Source organism: Bos grunniens, chromosome 26 (assembly GCF_055505025.1).
Source record: "Bos grunniens cultivar Pamir isolate PY7600 chromosome 26, Bosgru_T2T1.0, whole genome shotgun sequence".
Lineage (NCBI taxonomy): Eukaryota > Metazoa > Chordata > Mammalia > Artiodactyla > Bovidae > Bos > Bos grunniens.
This window is the reverse complement of record NC_141190.1, coordinates 15,754,193-15,771,121: the sequence shown is the minus strand read 5'-3', so window position 1 is coordinate 15,771,121 and position 16,929 is coordinate 15,754,193. Positions and strand designations below refer to the sequence as shown.

Sequence of the window (16,929 nt, the reverse complement as noted above, 5' to 3'; positions counted from 1 at the left end):
CTCACTTCATTCATGAAAGCACTGAGGGCCCCGAGATCCCCCTCTGTGGGGATCACACAGTCACTCAGGAGAGAGGAAGCAGACCACAGCCTCCAAAGAAGAGCTCCTTCTACCTCCCAGCCTGTCACAGGCCACCTCTCCTTGGTAAACGAGGCCTGGGCCTGCATTTCTCTCTGGAAAGACAGGAGGAGCCTGGCCACTCAGCGCAAACAGCTCCTTCCAGGAGTCCCAAGTCTATCACCCACTCATTCCTCTCTCTTACTTCCAGGTTTTTGTAAATGCTATTTCCTCTTCCTGGTAACTCTGGCCAAGTCACGTTCATTCTCTAAGTGCTTCCTCCAGCAAGCCCACCTGAACCTCCAGATAAGGAACCCTCCCACATGCAGTGCCCCCACCAGTGCCCTGGACACCCTCCCTCTAAGCTAACTGTTGTGCACCAGTCTTGAAACCGATCATTGTCTTGCCTGGAGGTATGCACGCAGCATGAGGGCAGACCAGACGTGATTAACTCACACCAACATGTTAGTGACCTTTACAACCAAGGCGCTGAGCAGTGGAAATGGGAAAGAGTCCCCAGGGCAGTCTAAAGCCCAAGGAAAAGTGACTTGACAATTTTAGACCAAATGGCCCTACTCTCAATTCTTCCAGATACTGAGAATAAACTTCTTACTTAAGCAAGTAAGGAGAGCAAAGTAACCAGGCCCAAATGAATTTGGTTCAGAAAGGTGAACTGACTTGTTCACGGTCACACAAGAGATATGTCACTGTTCTGGCTAGAAACCTCAGCATCACCTTTACCTCTTTCCCTCTGTTCCTCCCTAAACCAGGCAGCCAGTGATACTTTGGAACATGACTCAGACAGACACCCTTCTTCTCCACTCTGACTGCTTTAGCCCTGGCTTTAGACACCTCACACTTGGATTGTTGCAGCAACCTCCTGGCAGGCCTCCTTTCTCTGACCCTTCTGTGCAAACAGTTGAATTTTCTAAAATTCTAGGCTGCCAAGCTTGATGCTCTCAGAAACGGCATTTTGAAACTCGTCTGTTACACCCTTGTCTACTATGTTAGTGGACATAGCCCTCTCAGGAGTTCTTATGGCTGAGCTCCATCTTATTGCCTCAAACAGCTCCCTGTATGCCTTCTCCAGCTGTTTCAGAATAAGCCTGGTTATAGGGAGCCTGGAAGCGCCATCAGGCAGGGGCTTGCTGGTCTACCACTTAGCCCAGTGCTTGGCACACAGCTGTAAGTGCTCAGTAAATACTGATTGAATGAATGGACTCATTAATGAACAAATACAGTGAAAAACATCATTGATGTCACTTTTCCCTCCATATATGAAGTACTCTCCTCAGCAGAGGTCCTCATCTTGTCAGTACCGTATCCTCCAGGATTTCCCTGGTGGTCCAATGGTTAGGGCCTTACGCTTTCACACAGGGGGCATGGGTTTGATCCCTGGTCTAGGTACTAAGATCCCACATGCCACATGGCATGACAAAAAAAATTTTTTTAATGGCATAAATTTATTTATATGTGTTTAAATATATATATATAGTATTCCCCAAGTCCATAATAACTAACCCTTCAAGAATCTTTGTTGGGAGACTTTATTTGCATATCCAAATAAAAAGTATTCTAGGGTTTCCCTTTTCCCACATACACAGTGCAAACAGACTTTGAGAAGTCGAATAGTCTGAGCTTCACCTCTGCCTACATGTAAGTTTCATCTGGTCACCAATGCTTCTGATCTTCATCACCTCTCCAGTGGGGAGGTAGCTGGGTCATCAGAGGGATCCTCTTAGGTGTAACCTTCTCAGTACTTTCTTATATAGAAGTCATAATGTGTTGTGCCTGACACGCTGTGTTAGCTGAGTGTTCAGAGAGAGTCCTCTTTATTATATGTTGCAGCTGTTTGCCTGACAGGGAAACCAGACTTGCTGATAGGAAGTTCTTCTCCGAACTCACCTCCTGATGGGAGTTTTTTTCATTCCCTTGTCCAATACTCACACATTAAGTTCCTATTATTAATATGAGTCGACTCAATGGTAATTTGTCCCTCCTGGTGCCGACACAGTACCTTTTGACAGTAGCAGATTAGGCAACTTTTCAGTCTGCCTTTACAGACATTATGTTATTCCACACCCAGGGCAACCAGTAGAAACAACCAGCTAGGGTTTATGACTGGGCCATCATTTTGCAAATGAGTCAGCTGCATAAGCAGTACAATGAAGGCCAGACAGCAAGTGAAAGACAGAGGTACTTAGAATGGCCTCTTAGCATCATTCCATGCTGCCCATAGGAGCAACAGCCAAGACACCTGGGAGAGTGAGGAAAGCTAGCAATCTCTGACGGAAGCAATGAAGTGATGGTCTGAATAAGGATGAATCGGAATCCCAGGAAGCCCCTGAGAACAGTTCAAGATGCCAGCCTTACTCTTAGACCTGGAGACCCCTCAAGTTCCAGATCTGCCTTGCAGCCCAAGAAGACCCTGATCAGCCTGTCTTAATGGCATGCAAGCTGGGCCACAGCACAGCCCACGGCCTGGGTGGTTTCCCCAAGATATGGAAATAGAAGGAACGCAGGCTTAGAATCTAACAGGTGGGCTGAAATCCTACCTGTTCCTCGTAGTAACTGTGTGAAATCAGGCCTGTGACTCATCCGCAAAACGTAGATGACATCACCCACTACGTAGGGTTCTCTGAGAGGATCAGAAGGAATATCCTACATGAAAGCAGTTAGTATGGTGCCATACCTGATTGCTTCCCTCTCCCCCACTTCGAGTGCCTGTTGCTCCTCTCAGAGGCAGCCTGAGGCTGTGGCACACAAGGAGTGCTCAACGTTAATTACTGTTATTGAGGAATGGAAGGGCCCACAAGGTATAAGACAATTAAGGAGCCCACGGGAGACGCAGGCCGTAGAGCGAATGAAGCCCAAGGAGAGACACAAGAGTACATCTTCCTCGAAGACGCGTGAACCCCTGGGGAGACCCAGCAGGTGACTCACAGCCCTTTCCTGTGAAATCAAAACCAATCTCTCTAGAAAAGAATCAGTTACAGATAGGGTAGAAGGAAGACGGGGGCATTTAAAAGGTTTAAACATATTATTTGTTAAAATAACTGATGAAACAATCTTTAGTTATTAACAACTGGAAACAATTTCTAAGTTAGCCATTGGATAAAAGTTTTCAGCTAACAATTTTGAATCTTTCTCTAATTGGATTCGATTTAGCTAATCAAAAACAGACATTAGAAGGACTTCCCTGGTGGTCCAGGGGCTAAGACTGGGGGCTCCCAATGTAGGGGGCCTGGGTTCCACCCCTGGTCAGAGATCCCACATGCCGCAAATATAACCTGGCACAGCCAAATAAATTTTTAAAAAACACATTAGAGCTGAAATTAGAATTCTACCGACAATTCAGCAGGAAGGGGACTGGATACCCGCTTCTTCCCTTGCACTTGTGACCATTAGGCTAAGCATCTTTAAACCAACATCACTCCTTTCCTGGGTGTGGCTGCATGCATGTAAGCACAGCATCCAAAAGGCATTAACCTGATGATGAACCCGGTGTGTGAAACACTACCTCTTGGGCAATGATAACTGCACTAAAAGGAGTGTCCACCACCCATGAGTAACCACCTAACTGGCCTAGGACTTCCTCCCTCTGGTATTCACTGGAAGGACTGATGCTGAGGCTGAAGCTCCAATGCTTTGGCCCCCTGATGTGAAGAGCCAACTGACTGGAAAAGACCCTGATGCTGGGAAAGACTGAGGGTAGGAGGAGAAGGGGATGACAGAGGATGAAATGGTTGGATGGCATCACTGACTCAATGGACACGAGATTGAGCAAGCCCCGGGAGATGGTGAAGGACAGGGAAGCCTAGTGTGCTGCAGTCTATGGGGTCACAAAGAGTCAGCTGCGAAGAGTTGGACATGACTTACGACCAAACAACAGCCACTGCCACCCATGAGTACTCAGCTGGCTTAGGACTTCTTCCCTCTAGACTCCAGACCTGGCTTTTCCCTCAGCCTGCAGCTCTTCCCTTCCTGACCCTACTTCTCCAAACCTTCACCTGAGGGCTACTTACCCTGCTAAGTCTCCTCCTGATATGACTTCCTCCAGGAAACCTCCCTCCCTGCCAGGTCTGGGCTAAGGGGATTGAGCAGGAGTTCCTGAGATCACTGTTCTTCCTTATCCTACATTACTGCAGAGATCCTCAGCAGGGATGGTTCCACCTCCCAGAGGACATGTGGCAATATCTGCAAACCATTCTGGTTAAGACTGTGCATGTGACTGGATGCTTCTGCCATCTAATGCTGCTAAGCATCCTGCAATGCACAGGACCGTCCTCCCAACAAAGAACTGTCCAGCCCCAAATGTCACCCGTGCCAAGGTTGAGAGACCCTGTCCTGCTTTAGTGTGACTGCTTACTTGATTATCTTTCTCACAGTGGTTGTCTCATTCAAATCCTCAGTACAATGCCTGGCACATCGTACTCAAAAAAGACCTGTTAAATGACTGAATGACTTTCACCTCAGCTTCCATCTCTTGTTTACTGCCGCTTGCTTGGACCCTGATCAACTCCCTATATGGGCCTCACCTAGTACAACTTCTAACCTAGCACAACTTCTGACTATGTTTTGACTCTGGCCAGGCCCCTCCCCGCACCAGGCCCATTTTACTCCTGCTCTATACACTAGAGAGGGTTCCCAGGTGGCACTAGTGGTAAAGAACTTGCCTGCCAATGCAGGAGATGCAAGAGACTTGGGTTTGATCCCTGGGTCAGGAAAATCCCCTGGAGTAGGAAATGGCAACCCATTTCAGTATTCTTGCCTGGAGAATCCCATGGACAGAGAAGCCTGGCAGGCTACAGTCCACAGGGTTGCAGAGTTGGACACAACAGAAGCAACTTAGCACATACACTAGAAAACTCGAGCTATAATACCTGAAGCACAGCAAAGAACAGGGCATCTGGACTTCTCAGCAAGCAAGGCTAGCCAAAGTCAAGACCACGAAAAAGGGGAGAAGGCCTGAGCTAGCTGGGAGCAAGGCCGGACCACCAGGCAAATCGGGCAGTTGGACTGTGCAGTTAGGGGCTCAAAAGCTGATTAGTTTCCAAATCCTGCGAATGCCTTCTATTTAATTAATGGACAGTGAGCGTCCGTTTCCGAGGCTGCAGGAATCTTCTCCCCCCTAAATGAAGCAGAACTGTATGATGAATACTTTCTCGAAACCCTGAGTCACTGCCCATTTGTTTCTTTCTGCTTTAGCTACTGAGTTCACATGAATAATTATAAGCTTATTTTACATGATTGTAAGGGGCTGGGTAATTCTGGCAATTTCAAGAATGAAACATTCACAAAGCTTTCAGGACTGTGACATCAGGGTTTGGGAATTCAAAAATCACTGCTGTCTTTATTTTCTTATTTGATTTATCATATTTCATATTTTACATATATCTATGATAGTTTATTTTCAAATGAAGTAGTAAAGCCAGGCATCTTTTCCAGACAACAAAGGCTTAGGGGATTGCTGGGTTTTTGAAGCTAAAGATTAGTTGCTTTAACCATCAGCCCCATAATTTCACCTTTGAATTCTTTAGAACTCTTGGATGAATGCCGAGTTGTCTCGGTTATTTATCCACATCCAGTTTGTCAACTGGTCTAGAACATTCTGTGCATCCACCACTACTTGATCTAGTACCTCTGCTTCTAAAGATGATTTAAGAGTGTTATTCAGTTTGATATATTTTTTTCTGAAAAGATCAAGGCAAATAATTTATTATGCCTGCTGGCTCCCTTTCATACATCCGAAGGAGTTTTCCGGTAATCTACAAAGCTTCTACCGGTTCTCTGGCTGGCTCCTTCACTCCAGTTACTTTAAAAGGCCTTCTTATTTTTGCTTTAATGTCTGTTTCTTACAGATGCCCCTTAAATTATACATGGATCTTTTTCATGGGCTTCCCAGGTAGATTTCTCTGTTCTTTCAATTAACTTCCTATTTTTCCTGAAGATATCTATTTCTTAGGAATATGTCTTGCCTTGAGCAATCCTCTTTGAGCTGCATATGTAAATAGAGATTATATGGGATTGCAAAAAGTTGGACATGACTGAGCAACTAACACTAGGCCTATTAGCAGGGGCCAGTTTCCCAGATGGTGCTGGTGGTAAAGAACTCATCTGCCGATGCAGGAGACATAAGAAACACAGGTTTGATCCCTGGGTCAGAAAGATCCCCTGGAGAAGGAAGTGGCAACCTACTCCAGAATTCTTGCCTAGAGAATCCCACACATAGATAGAGGAGCCTGGCAGGCTGCAGTCCATAGAGTCACAGAGAGACACAATTGAAGCGACCTAGCATACACAAGGAGGGCTATGAGACAAATGCAGGAAGGTACGCGGAGAGTTTTGCCCGATGCCTGGCACACAATAAGTGTTTAGCAAATGTTTATTCTTATTGTCTTAGTCAAAGAAGGTGAGGTAAGAAAAGGAAGCTAGTTCTTCTCAACCCAACCTACTAAATGGTTTTATGAATCTTGTCATACTTTATGCTTCCCCATAGGTGTTGGAAATGTTTTTAAAAAATTAGTTGGCAAGACTCTTGAGGTTTATGATATTTTTTCATAGTCACTATTCACATTTTTCTCATTTCTCCTTTTTACGTATACATTATCTTGGTTTTCCATCCTTGCACCAGACCCTTAAACTTATTAGGATCATTGAATCACAGTGTTCACACACAGATGCTTCCTGCACCTTCTACGGTGCTTGTCTTCCTTTTCTTCTGTAAAATCATTAGTACAGGAAATGATCATTTGTCCTAATTCATCCCAGGGAAGTATTTTGCCAATCTACAAGCAAGTAAACACCCTCATTATTACTAATTGGCCCAATTTTTTTAGCTCGGCCAGTCCTACTCCAGCCTCCAGCTCAACCTCATTATCCTTGTCAGGTGGCCCATAACTCCTTTCTACTGCCATATTTTCATTAACTGTTGGCTATTTCTACCCACTAGGCATTTCCTGATGGCATTTTTATGCTAAGGCTCCTTGGATTTATCCACTGCTCTGAAAATCTGTTTCATGACCCTAGTTTCCTACCCTTCTTTGCCAGATGTCTCATGAGAGCCTTTGGTTTCTAAGAAATTCAACAGCCTGCATTCTGCTCTTACTAGGACCCTCAAAATCACCTGTTTCATGGATGGTCTGTACTCAGCTATCTGTCTATCTATTTATCTATCTATCTATGATTATGGTTCAGCAATGATCACAAAAGTTTCTGATCTTCAGCTTCCTTCTCAGCTTCCCAAATTAGACTTTAGAACCTCGCTGTTGTATGCTTTCAAGTTATGGTGCTGGCACCAAAAAGGAGAGTTTGGCATGGAAATCACAGGGCATGCACGGGACAGCTTCCAGCCAACTGATTTCCTATCTCTGTTTCATCATTTTCACCAGATGGTCTTCACTCGATTTTTGCTAGGGGACCATGACTCCATTTGCCAACTGTTGCTAAATAGCTCTGGAACGCCCCAAGGCTTCCCTGTGTCCTGCACCTGCCTAAGCCTGCAGTGGTTGCCACAGTTCTTTCTTCATGGGTGTGATCTGCAGACCCCACTGGATTCCTAAGCTAGACTGACCCCAGTGGAGAAATCATGGAACAGACATAGTCTCTGGTAAAACCCCTACCCTCTCCAGCACACACACACACACACCTGACGCTTCTCTGTACGTCTTCATGTTGCAGGTGAGCATATGGAAGTTATTAGTATTCGATGTCTCAGAACTTTGAATTCAATTAGCACCCAGTGGCCAAGCAAGTCAGGGTGTGAAATGAACATGAAATAAAACACAGTAGGTGTTCTATCTTTTTATTCTTCTTGTAGCAATAGCTCCTTTGAGAAATGGCAGAAGTGGGCGCCAGAGACAACTGCTTATATTTCATTATCTAACCACATAACAATGTCTATGGCGGGTGGGTCCCGTATGGGAAAGCTCTTTATCAATGTACCATGCTGGACTGTTAGAGTTGTATCACCTTAAACAGCAAACTCCTTGAGGGCAAGAACTATATTTCCCCCAGGGTATCTCCTGGTCTTCCTAATACTATGACCTGCACCAAGAAACCATCTAAGCCAACTGAACATGAACTGGAAGGGCTCCCTTCATACACCCAGTTATCACTAAGCACCTACATGTCATAGTCTTCCCTTTCTCCCCTTCTCCATCCCCATCCTGGATTACTCACCTCCTTCCCCAAGAATCTCTACATTATCTAAAGCCTCAAAAAGGCAGGGACTGTCTGTCCAGCCCACTGTTGTATCTCAGAGCCCAGAAGTGTGTGGCACAAAAGGTCCCCAGTAAAATGGCTTGAGCCAATACATCAATGAGAACAAACCTGTTTATAACCCCGGCTGGTGTCATGGGGAACACTCTGCCCAACACCAAAGTGTGACCTGGATTCTTTTATGTCAAGCAGGGCCACCTGCAGCACATGCCAGAGGACAGGCAGATGTGGCAATACTCATAGGGAAGCAGAGATAAGCGGGGGCAGAGATGGGTCATTTTTCAAGGATATGTGTGTGTGTGTGTGTATGTGTATAATTACAGTAAATGTTTTCAAAATCACAACCAATAAAAAGAGATTTTTGGTGGAGGCTGCTGTGCTCACTTTAACTGATGATTGTTTCAGATTGTAATCGAGCCTGGAACTCACAGTGGCCCACCCACAAAGCAATGCCCTTCACACACTGCAGCCATTCACACAGAATATCTGCCGCTATCACTACCCTTCCCCCTACCCCAATGCTGATTACAGGTATGTGATTTTATCTGCCACCATGGTTCTCTCCCAAAGGGATAGTGTGGCTATTCATTGCAACTGCAACCATTCTGAAAACTAGAAAAGAGAAAGTGAAAAATGGACACGGAAGAAGGAGACCTTCACTTGAAGCCAGCACACATCAAAGTGTTGTCTTGCCAGGTGGCAACATCCCCTGGCAAACTGCTAGAAATGCACATTTGGGGGCCCAACTCTAGTCTCCTAGATCCAGCATCTCTGGGGTGGAGCCCAGGAAGCTGTGTTTTATCCAGCAGCAACACTGCAGGTGTTTTGAGAAGCAAGGCTTGAAAGCACTGTTGGCTGCTTTAAAGAATTCTCGACATTGCCTAGAGGAGGCATGGGAGTCTGGGGTCCACAGAGGAGACTTTTTGTTATTTTTTTGGTATTGCTTACATTTTTTCATGAGAATGTCTTTCTACTTCAATAAAAATTAAAAAAAAAAAACACACAAATAAATGGAACCTTTATCAACAGCACACCAGGATGGAAAGGACAATTCATGGCAACCTCCTAGGAGGTTCCTAGTAATTATTCCCCAACTGTTTACCTGGACAATTTCCCCTCTATCCTACATGACAGATAAGAAGGAAGAAGGTAGAATGATGATAAAGTAATACATTGACAAAATTATATTTTGTTTCTTGACAAAAATATAACAAAATATATTTTGTTTAATATTTCTAAAAATATTAGAGGACTAAAGTTATCCCTTCAGCAGATATGACCATAAGTCAAGTCAGGACAACATCAGGGTTAACCATTTCCAACTATATAGCATGATTTTTTTTAAACTCAATTATGAAAAGTATTTGTAACAATAGCATGTCTAGATTCTCTAATAACCAGAAGAGATTGAACACAATACAATTAAAGAGTTTGCATGTTTAATCCTTGGCATGATTCTTTTTTTCCTAAAGATTACAGCTGCTCTCACACCTCAAATTGAGCCATAAACCTGCTTTATTATTAGCCATCCCACTAAGAGAAAAACACAGTGGATGCAATGCTCGGTTAAAGCAATACAAAATGCTAGAGATTCTCTTGCCAGTGTGTCTCCCAAAGGAAGAAACAGAGACTACATGAACTAAAAGGGCTCATCAAGCAAAAATGGCAGGAACAATTGTGTATAGAGACCTCCTTGCTACAGAGTCAGAGTCCTCTACTTTGAATAAAAACATTTGATTTTCAATAAATCATAGAGACCAAGAGTTCCTATAGTCCGTATTTTGTAACAACACACGTGGAAAAATAATTTGAAAAAGAGTATATATAAGTGAATCACTTTACTGTACACCTGAAACTAACACAACATCATAAATCAACTATACCTCAATAAAAAATAAATAAATAATTAAAAAAAAAACAATTCCTGTGTCTATCTTTCTGCTACAACAAGCACCAGGCGTTCACGCCTACGAAGACGCCCACACTCTCATGGTAAAGAGGAGTGTCAGATGCCCCCTGTTCTCACTTTGACAACTCTACACTACTTTGGACGCGAGAAAAATGAGCTTGTGTCAGGAAATTGACATGATTTCTCATGTTATTTTCATCCATCCACAAGGGGTGTAGAAAGCGTAAAAACTTAATTGAAAACTTGAATCCCAATAATACTCATAAAACATCATATGCTCTTGAAAGGGGTTGTAGAAATTCAGAGATAGAGTTATGTGAGCCATTTCAAGAGTAGTCTTCATAGCTTGAATTCCTTAAACACAGTGCTTTGCAATGAAGTTAGCCAAATACAGAGAAACAAAACAGTTTTCAAGTTTTATTCTGGGTTATTTTTAACCCCAGAATTTTTTTTTTTTTTTTTAAAGAAAAGGAACAGGACTTGGAATTGAATTGGTGGTGAGCAGGAAACTACTCTTTCGGTTATTTCTTGAACTAATCTTATCAAAGGTCCAACATGTTCTCAATGTTGGTGAATAAATAGCTTAACCACACAGATAAACTACGGACACTAACACGGAAAAACATTTTCAATAAGGTATATTTAAAGCATTAAAAAACATGTAGCTCATTTCAGCCAGGGATGCTATCAAACATAACTGCACTGAACTCTTAAGAATACTTTAAAATTAGTTATACTAAGCCTATTCCTTACCACAATCGTATTCACAAAAGCCAAAAGATTAAAAAGAAAATCAAATCTGCAAAAGGAAAATCAACTTATTCAAAAGCTAGCATTCTGAAGAATATCATGAATCAGAAGTTTTCATTAAACTAGATGTTGATACAGATATAACACACCACAGGCCATTATAAAAGGAAGGAAAACAAATCTCTAATACACCCTCAGGATTCCTTTCTAAATCTTGTAGATTAAAATGCACAGCGATAATCTTAAAACCATGTCTTCAAAAGAAGAGAAATTTGCATCTCTAACTGTTCAGTATTCTGGGTTAAAACATTTTAGAAACGTCTTTAACTGGGGAAGAAACTTCCCTGATCCTCTCTGTGAAATGTCTCAGAGGAATTGTGTTTTGGCTAACACTGCACAGCGGTGTGAGAAAAGGAACAGTCCCCAGATTTCCTGCATTAAGAACGTCAGGGGACTTCCTGTACAACAGGAACCCTTACCTGGTCTTCTTTAAGGCTTCAGCATCCACATCCATCCTTTAATAAGGTAAAATTGGGTACTGCAGAGAGAGGGAAGAACCAAGCAACCCTCAAGGCAGACTGAGAGTGTGCAAAGCCCCAGCTGACAGCCTGCTTCCCTCTCCTGAGGCTCTCTGCCTAAGAGGCTGCACAGAAACCAAGCCCGGTGCCAAATCTTAATCCTTTTGCAGAATCTCACATGGAGCTGCCTCACCTCTTCCATTCCCGCAAAGCTTCTTCCTGCTGCACTTCCTTCTGAAACCATTAATCATTGCAACGATCCACCGAGTGAAGCCCAATCTCAAACTGTACTAAAAATCCTGTTACTTGCGGGGTGATGAATGTTTACATTAGCAGAAATGAAATGATGTAATATCTAGAATCAAGGGAGGGCCTCCATCCAGAGTCAGGGCATTGTAAGAACTGCTATGAAATACGATTTTTCTAGATGGGGATAAAAAAAATTACTCTGGGGTTTTATGAATCTAGTCTCTGTACGTTTAGGATTATTTGGATTGTTCTGGTCTTACTGAGTATCATCATGCTTTCCAAACAGAAATTCAGAACTTTTCAATTACTTAAAGCTTTAGCTGGAGAGAAAAAAAAAAGGAGCAGACAGAATCCAGTGCATTCGTGTGCAAAGAACCTGGTATCAAGGTGGCAACGGTGGAAGGTGTCAATCCAGGGATGTGGAAGCCTGCCATGCTGCAGGAGACCAGAGCCTCTCACAGGTGCAAATGCCTTCAAAGGAAAGGCATCTTCCAAGAAAAATACTGTTTATTTAAGCCAGAAGTCCATTGTTTTTCCATAATTTTTTAAAAATTAGTTTTTTGGCCACAATGTGCAGCACGTGGGCTCTTAGTTCCTCAGCCAGGGATCAAACCTGAGCCTCTTGCGTTGGAAGCTAACCACTGGACCTCTAGGGAAGTCTCAGGACTTTTGATGAATAAGAAAGCCCAGGGGTTTCCAACACTATTCCTGATAGACAACTGCTATTGGTTACTTCAGCATCTGATGGTCTTCCCTGATCAGGCTGGGATGGGAAGGTTTGAGAGGCACAATGCTGGATGAAAAGGGGAAAGGGGAGGGGAAGTAGTTTGTCAATAGAGCCCACTTGTGAGAGACCCCAGGTAAGGTTTCAAGACCGATCAGAGATTGGCTTGTGACTGGTGGGGATGCCAGAGGTAGACTGTTTCATTTTGGATGTGTTTAACCGATCATAATGTGAAATTTTAAAAGTAATTATCATGTGCCACACACTGTGCTAAGCACATTACATGCAAACATGCTTGAACCCTCACAATAACACTATGCGGCAGATACTATTACCATTCCTGTTCTGGAGATGAAGAAGCTGAAGCTCAAACCTGTTACCTAAGTGATGGTACCAGGTCTGTCTGGTGTGCTCCTTGACCACCAGCCCGCTGCTCCTGCCGGCTTCACCAGCTACACAACCACACCATCACAAGCATGCTCTGTGCTCTGCAAAGTGACAAAGTGTTACTACACAAAAGCATGGGAAGCATGTGTTTGCAGTTCCCCAAAGGCATAAGCCAAATCCTTGGCTGCTGCCGCCCAAGAATGCCAGGCCCCAGAGCTCCTAGCCTGCTTGCCAGACCCTTGGAAGGAAGGTGGAAAACCTCCAAATGTAGGGGCAAGAATCAAATGTCACATAAAAGGATCTCTGGCCTGATCCAGTTCTGCCATGAACCAGCGTGACCTCAGTCAACCCACTTCCCTTTCTGAGCTCTGAAAAATGAGGAGCTTGGACTGAGTTGGGTTCTAGCAACTACATTTCAGCATGAAATCTCTACAACATATGATTTTAAAGGATGGGAGTGCTAAGTGAGATGTTATTTTTTAAAAAATCAGAATTTCTGCATCCAAATGAGAATTCACTCCAATACAACGACACAGCAACAATAATAATAGTAAAAGAACCACTCTAATTTATTGAATTAGTGTACTACACAAGAGGCATTATGCTTAGAGCGTTACACGAACATTCTCACTTGTCCTGATAAAAGCCCCTAGAAGGCAGTATCATTATCTCCATTCCACAGCTGCAGAAATAGAGGCTCAGAGGGAATGAATTTGTGTAGGGCCAGAAGGCAATGGCACCCCACTCCAGTACTCTTGCCTGAAAACTCCCATGGACAGAGGAGCCTGGTAAGCTGCAGTCCACGGGGTCACGAAGAGTCAGACATGGGACATGACTGAGCGACTTCACTCTCACTTTTCACTTTCATGCATTGGAGAAGGAAATGGCAACCCACTCCAGTGTTCTTGCCTGGAGAATCCCAGGGACAGGGGAGCCTGGTGGGCTGCTGTCTGTGAGGTCGCAGAGAGTCGGACACGACTAAAGCGACTTAGCAGTAGCAGCCACACTGCTGGTAAAGGGGACAAGTAGGGATTGGAATCAGGCCTGATAGATTCCAGAGCCTATGTATTCCATGTACACTACACTGCCCTTTGATCCAACAACACCCTTTATCACTTGCAGCAATTCTGGAACACTTTTTTGGAAACTTCCGTCAGAACTCATATGCTGCATTTTAATAAATAAACATTTCTGAACATCAAAACTCATGCTGGACACTGCAGAGGTTATAGACATGTGGTCCTGACCTCCAAAGGCTCCCAGGGGGAACAGAGGCAGAAGAAGGTTTTTCCACCACAAGGGTGACTGGGCTAAGTATTAGAACTGAGGCACAGGACCAGGGGAGTTTGGGGCAAGTGAGATGTTATTTCAAAATTACCCAAATTACTGCTAATATGTTCAGTGGTGGTAAATATCCATCCTTAGAGGGTGGATGCAATTTTGGCTCACAGGCAAGTCAATTAGAGCCAAGTCTGGGGAGTAAGTGGGTCATCAAGCTGGGTAATACCATTTTTGGTCACAAGCTAGGTGTGGCTATAAAATAGTGAGATGGATTTTCCCGTGTGGCCCCGACTAGCTCTGAAGGCAATTGTTAAAGGGGAGTTCCAAAAATGTTTCGAGCAATGATACCAGATTAAAGGCAGAGCTGCCCAAAGCGGTTCCAGAAGACAAGGCTTCCAGAGCAGGGAACATGACCACAGCAGAGCAGGGCCTGCAGAATCACTTGATCCCCACCAGAAGCCCAGAAGAGCTCGCCTGTGCAGTGTCCCAGCATCTGACAGAGCACTTGGCACAGGGTGAGGCTCAACCGATGTTTGTTGACTGACTAAATGAGAGATACATTTGAATGTACAAAGTCTGGATTATTTACTTCTAAAAACTGTCTTATTTTTTGGTCACACTTAGACATCCACATATTGACTGTGGACACATTCCCAAACTGAGCTCAATGGCCAAACTAAGACTGTTCTTACCTAGTCTGTCTACCATGCCAGGTCCTGGATGGTGAGCCTGGCTCTGACTGTGGTGGTTTAGTCACTCAACCTTTGCAACCGCATGGACTGTATTTCGCCAGGCTCCTTTGTCCATGGGATTCTCCAGGCAAGAATACAGGAGTGGGGTTGCCATTTCCTACTTCAGGGGATCTTTCCAACCCAGGGATCAAACCCCAGTCTCCGGCATTGCAGGCAGATTCTTTACCAACTGAGTCACCAAGGAAGCCCCAGTTTCCCACCCTGTGCCTACCCATAGCCTTTCCTGCATTCAGTGTGAAGAAGAGTGAGAAGCATGTACTAAAGAAGCCACCCTGCAGGACCTGCTCAGGGCCTGTGGCCACATGGCCTGACTGAGTGCCCACTCTGGAAGTCTGGCAAAGCTGGGGAAGGCATCCACCGCCCCATTAGGGGAGGCAGTGAACCTCTGTGCCCAACAGCCATGCTGGCCTCCTACCAGATCTAAGTCTGGGGGAAACTGGAACGTCCAAGGAACCGTTCCCCAACCACAGCCCAACTCCATACACACTCCAAAAAGTGGGTTGACATCTCTGAGACTCCATGGAGTTCATCAAATAAACAGGACCAATTGGAGTTTGGAATAGACCTCACGGAAGCTGGAATTGAGAGAAGTTTCCCCAGTCTTCAATTCTCCCTTTCTGTTGTCTGTAATTGGCTTACTAATTATCCACATAAGCAAGCCAAGGCCTCTAGGCCCCTGGAACTCTCAGGGCCAGAGGGATTCTTTGGGTCTAATGTGACCCCTTGGCCTGACTATCCATCACTAGTGAAGGAAAGGGATGGCAAGACCTCGCCTGGATATTTAATCTTTCAGTGGCTCACTTTTTTCATCTTTTTTCTTTCTTTCTTAATTTATTTATTTTTATAGGCCACATGGCCTGTGGTATCTCAGTTTTCCAAGTGGGGATTGAACCCATGGCCCCTGCACTGGCATCACAGAATCTTAACCACTGCACTGCCAGGGAAACCCCCTCTCTTCCCTCATCTTTAAATAAAGAAAATAACCGTATCCCCAAACACAAGGTTGTTGAATGAGAAAATACACGCAAAGGACTTAGAAGAACGCGAGGCCCCCGGGCGGGTGCTATTCCATGTCAGTTGCTGTCTGTTTCTGACTTGCTGGGAGTGGGGAAGGAAGCAGCTGATGGACACAGCTGGAGGTGGGGAAACGTCGTTCTGTACTTCTAAAGCATTTACTGTGTCACCCTACACTGATGGTTTATGCCCTGTTTGATGCCACAAAAGGATTTGGTGTGTTTTTTAAAGTAAATAAAATTAAACAACTCAGTTCTAAGAAGGATTCAGAGGCCTGAGTTGTCTGAGGAAAGCCACTATTGCTAACCACTGCCTTTAGCTCTGAGCTTCTTGGCAAACCGAACAATAAGAGAAACACACTGAGGGGGTATCACAGATGTCATCCAATCAGAAAAAAATGTAAGAGTTTAAGCCGAGAGACAACCTTTTTACTGGCTCCAAATTTCCAGAGGAATTTACAAGCTGGGATGTAGGGCACTGGGTAACCAAAAGGACAATGCCTTCCCCGGGACTCGAGTGAACGATACAGAGACATCTTTCCAAGGGCCCCAACTTACAAGGACCCCACCATAAAAGCTGAGGGCTCCCATTAAATTGTAGTTCCAGAGAGGCGTTTATGGTTTCACAGAATGTCAACACTGGAAGGGCCTGCACTCCAGCCCCCTGCTTTTATCATAGAAAGAGCAGTGGGGAGCTCCAGGGACAGCTGGCAGAGAACCCAGATTCAAGCTCCCAGTCCACGGCTTCTTCCTGACCTCGAACTCTTGCCCTCCCCTTTATTTCTTCCACCAACGAAAAGAAGTCTCCCTGGGTCCCTTTCCCTGTGGGAAATGACAAAGCTGCAGCAGCCTCCTTCACACTGTGGGAATCCCTTTTCTTTAAGTTTGGTTAAAAATAAATTTGAAAATGTTTAAATTTTCAAAGTCCGGGCTGGCCAGTTTCCAGGTGGCCTTAGGAGTCTGCAGTCCAGAGCCGTTCTCGGCTCTAAACTGCAGGCTGGGTCTGCCGGTTGCTAAGATGCACTCCTCACACCGAAGTCCTCTTAAAAGGCTGTGTGTTTTCGCGGCT

The 16,929-nt window shown here is 44.5% G+C and overlaps 1 protein-coding gene across 6 annotated transcripts in view; it reads right to left on the bottom strand.

The window, feature by feature from the left end:
• The window catches only part of PLCE1 (phospholipase C epsilon 1), a 372,153-nt gene that overhangs the window by 227,953 nt on the left and 127,271 nt on the right, over positions 1 to 16,929 (bottom strand). For 2 of the 6 annotated variants that reach the window (XM_086378757.1, XM_086378756.1), the window contains exon 1: positions 11,416 to 11,746. The exons of the other annotated variants lie outside the window; for them this stretch is intronic. The gene's annotated coding sequence lies outside the window, so the exon portion shown is untranslated. Of the gene's footprint in view, positions 1 to 11,415; positions 11,747 to 16,929 lie in introns of those variants that run through there. 6 annotated transcript variants of the gene reach the window in all.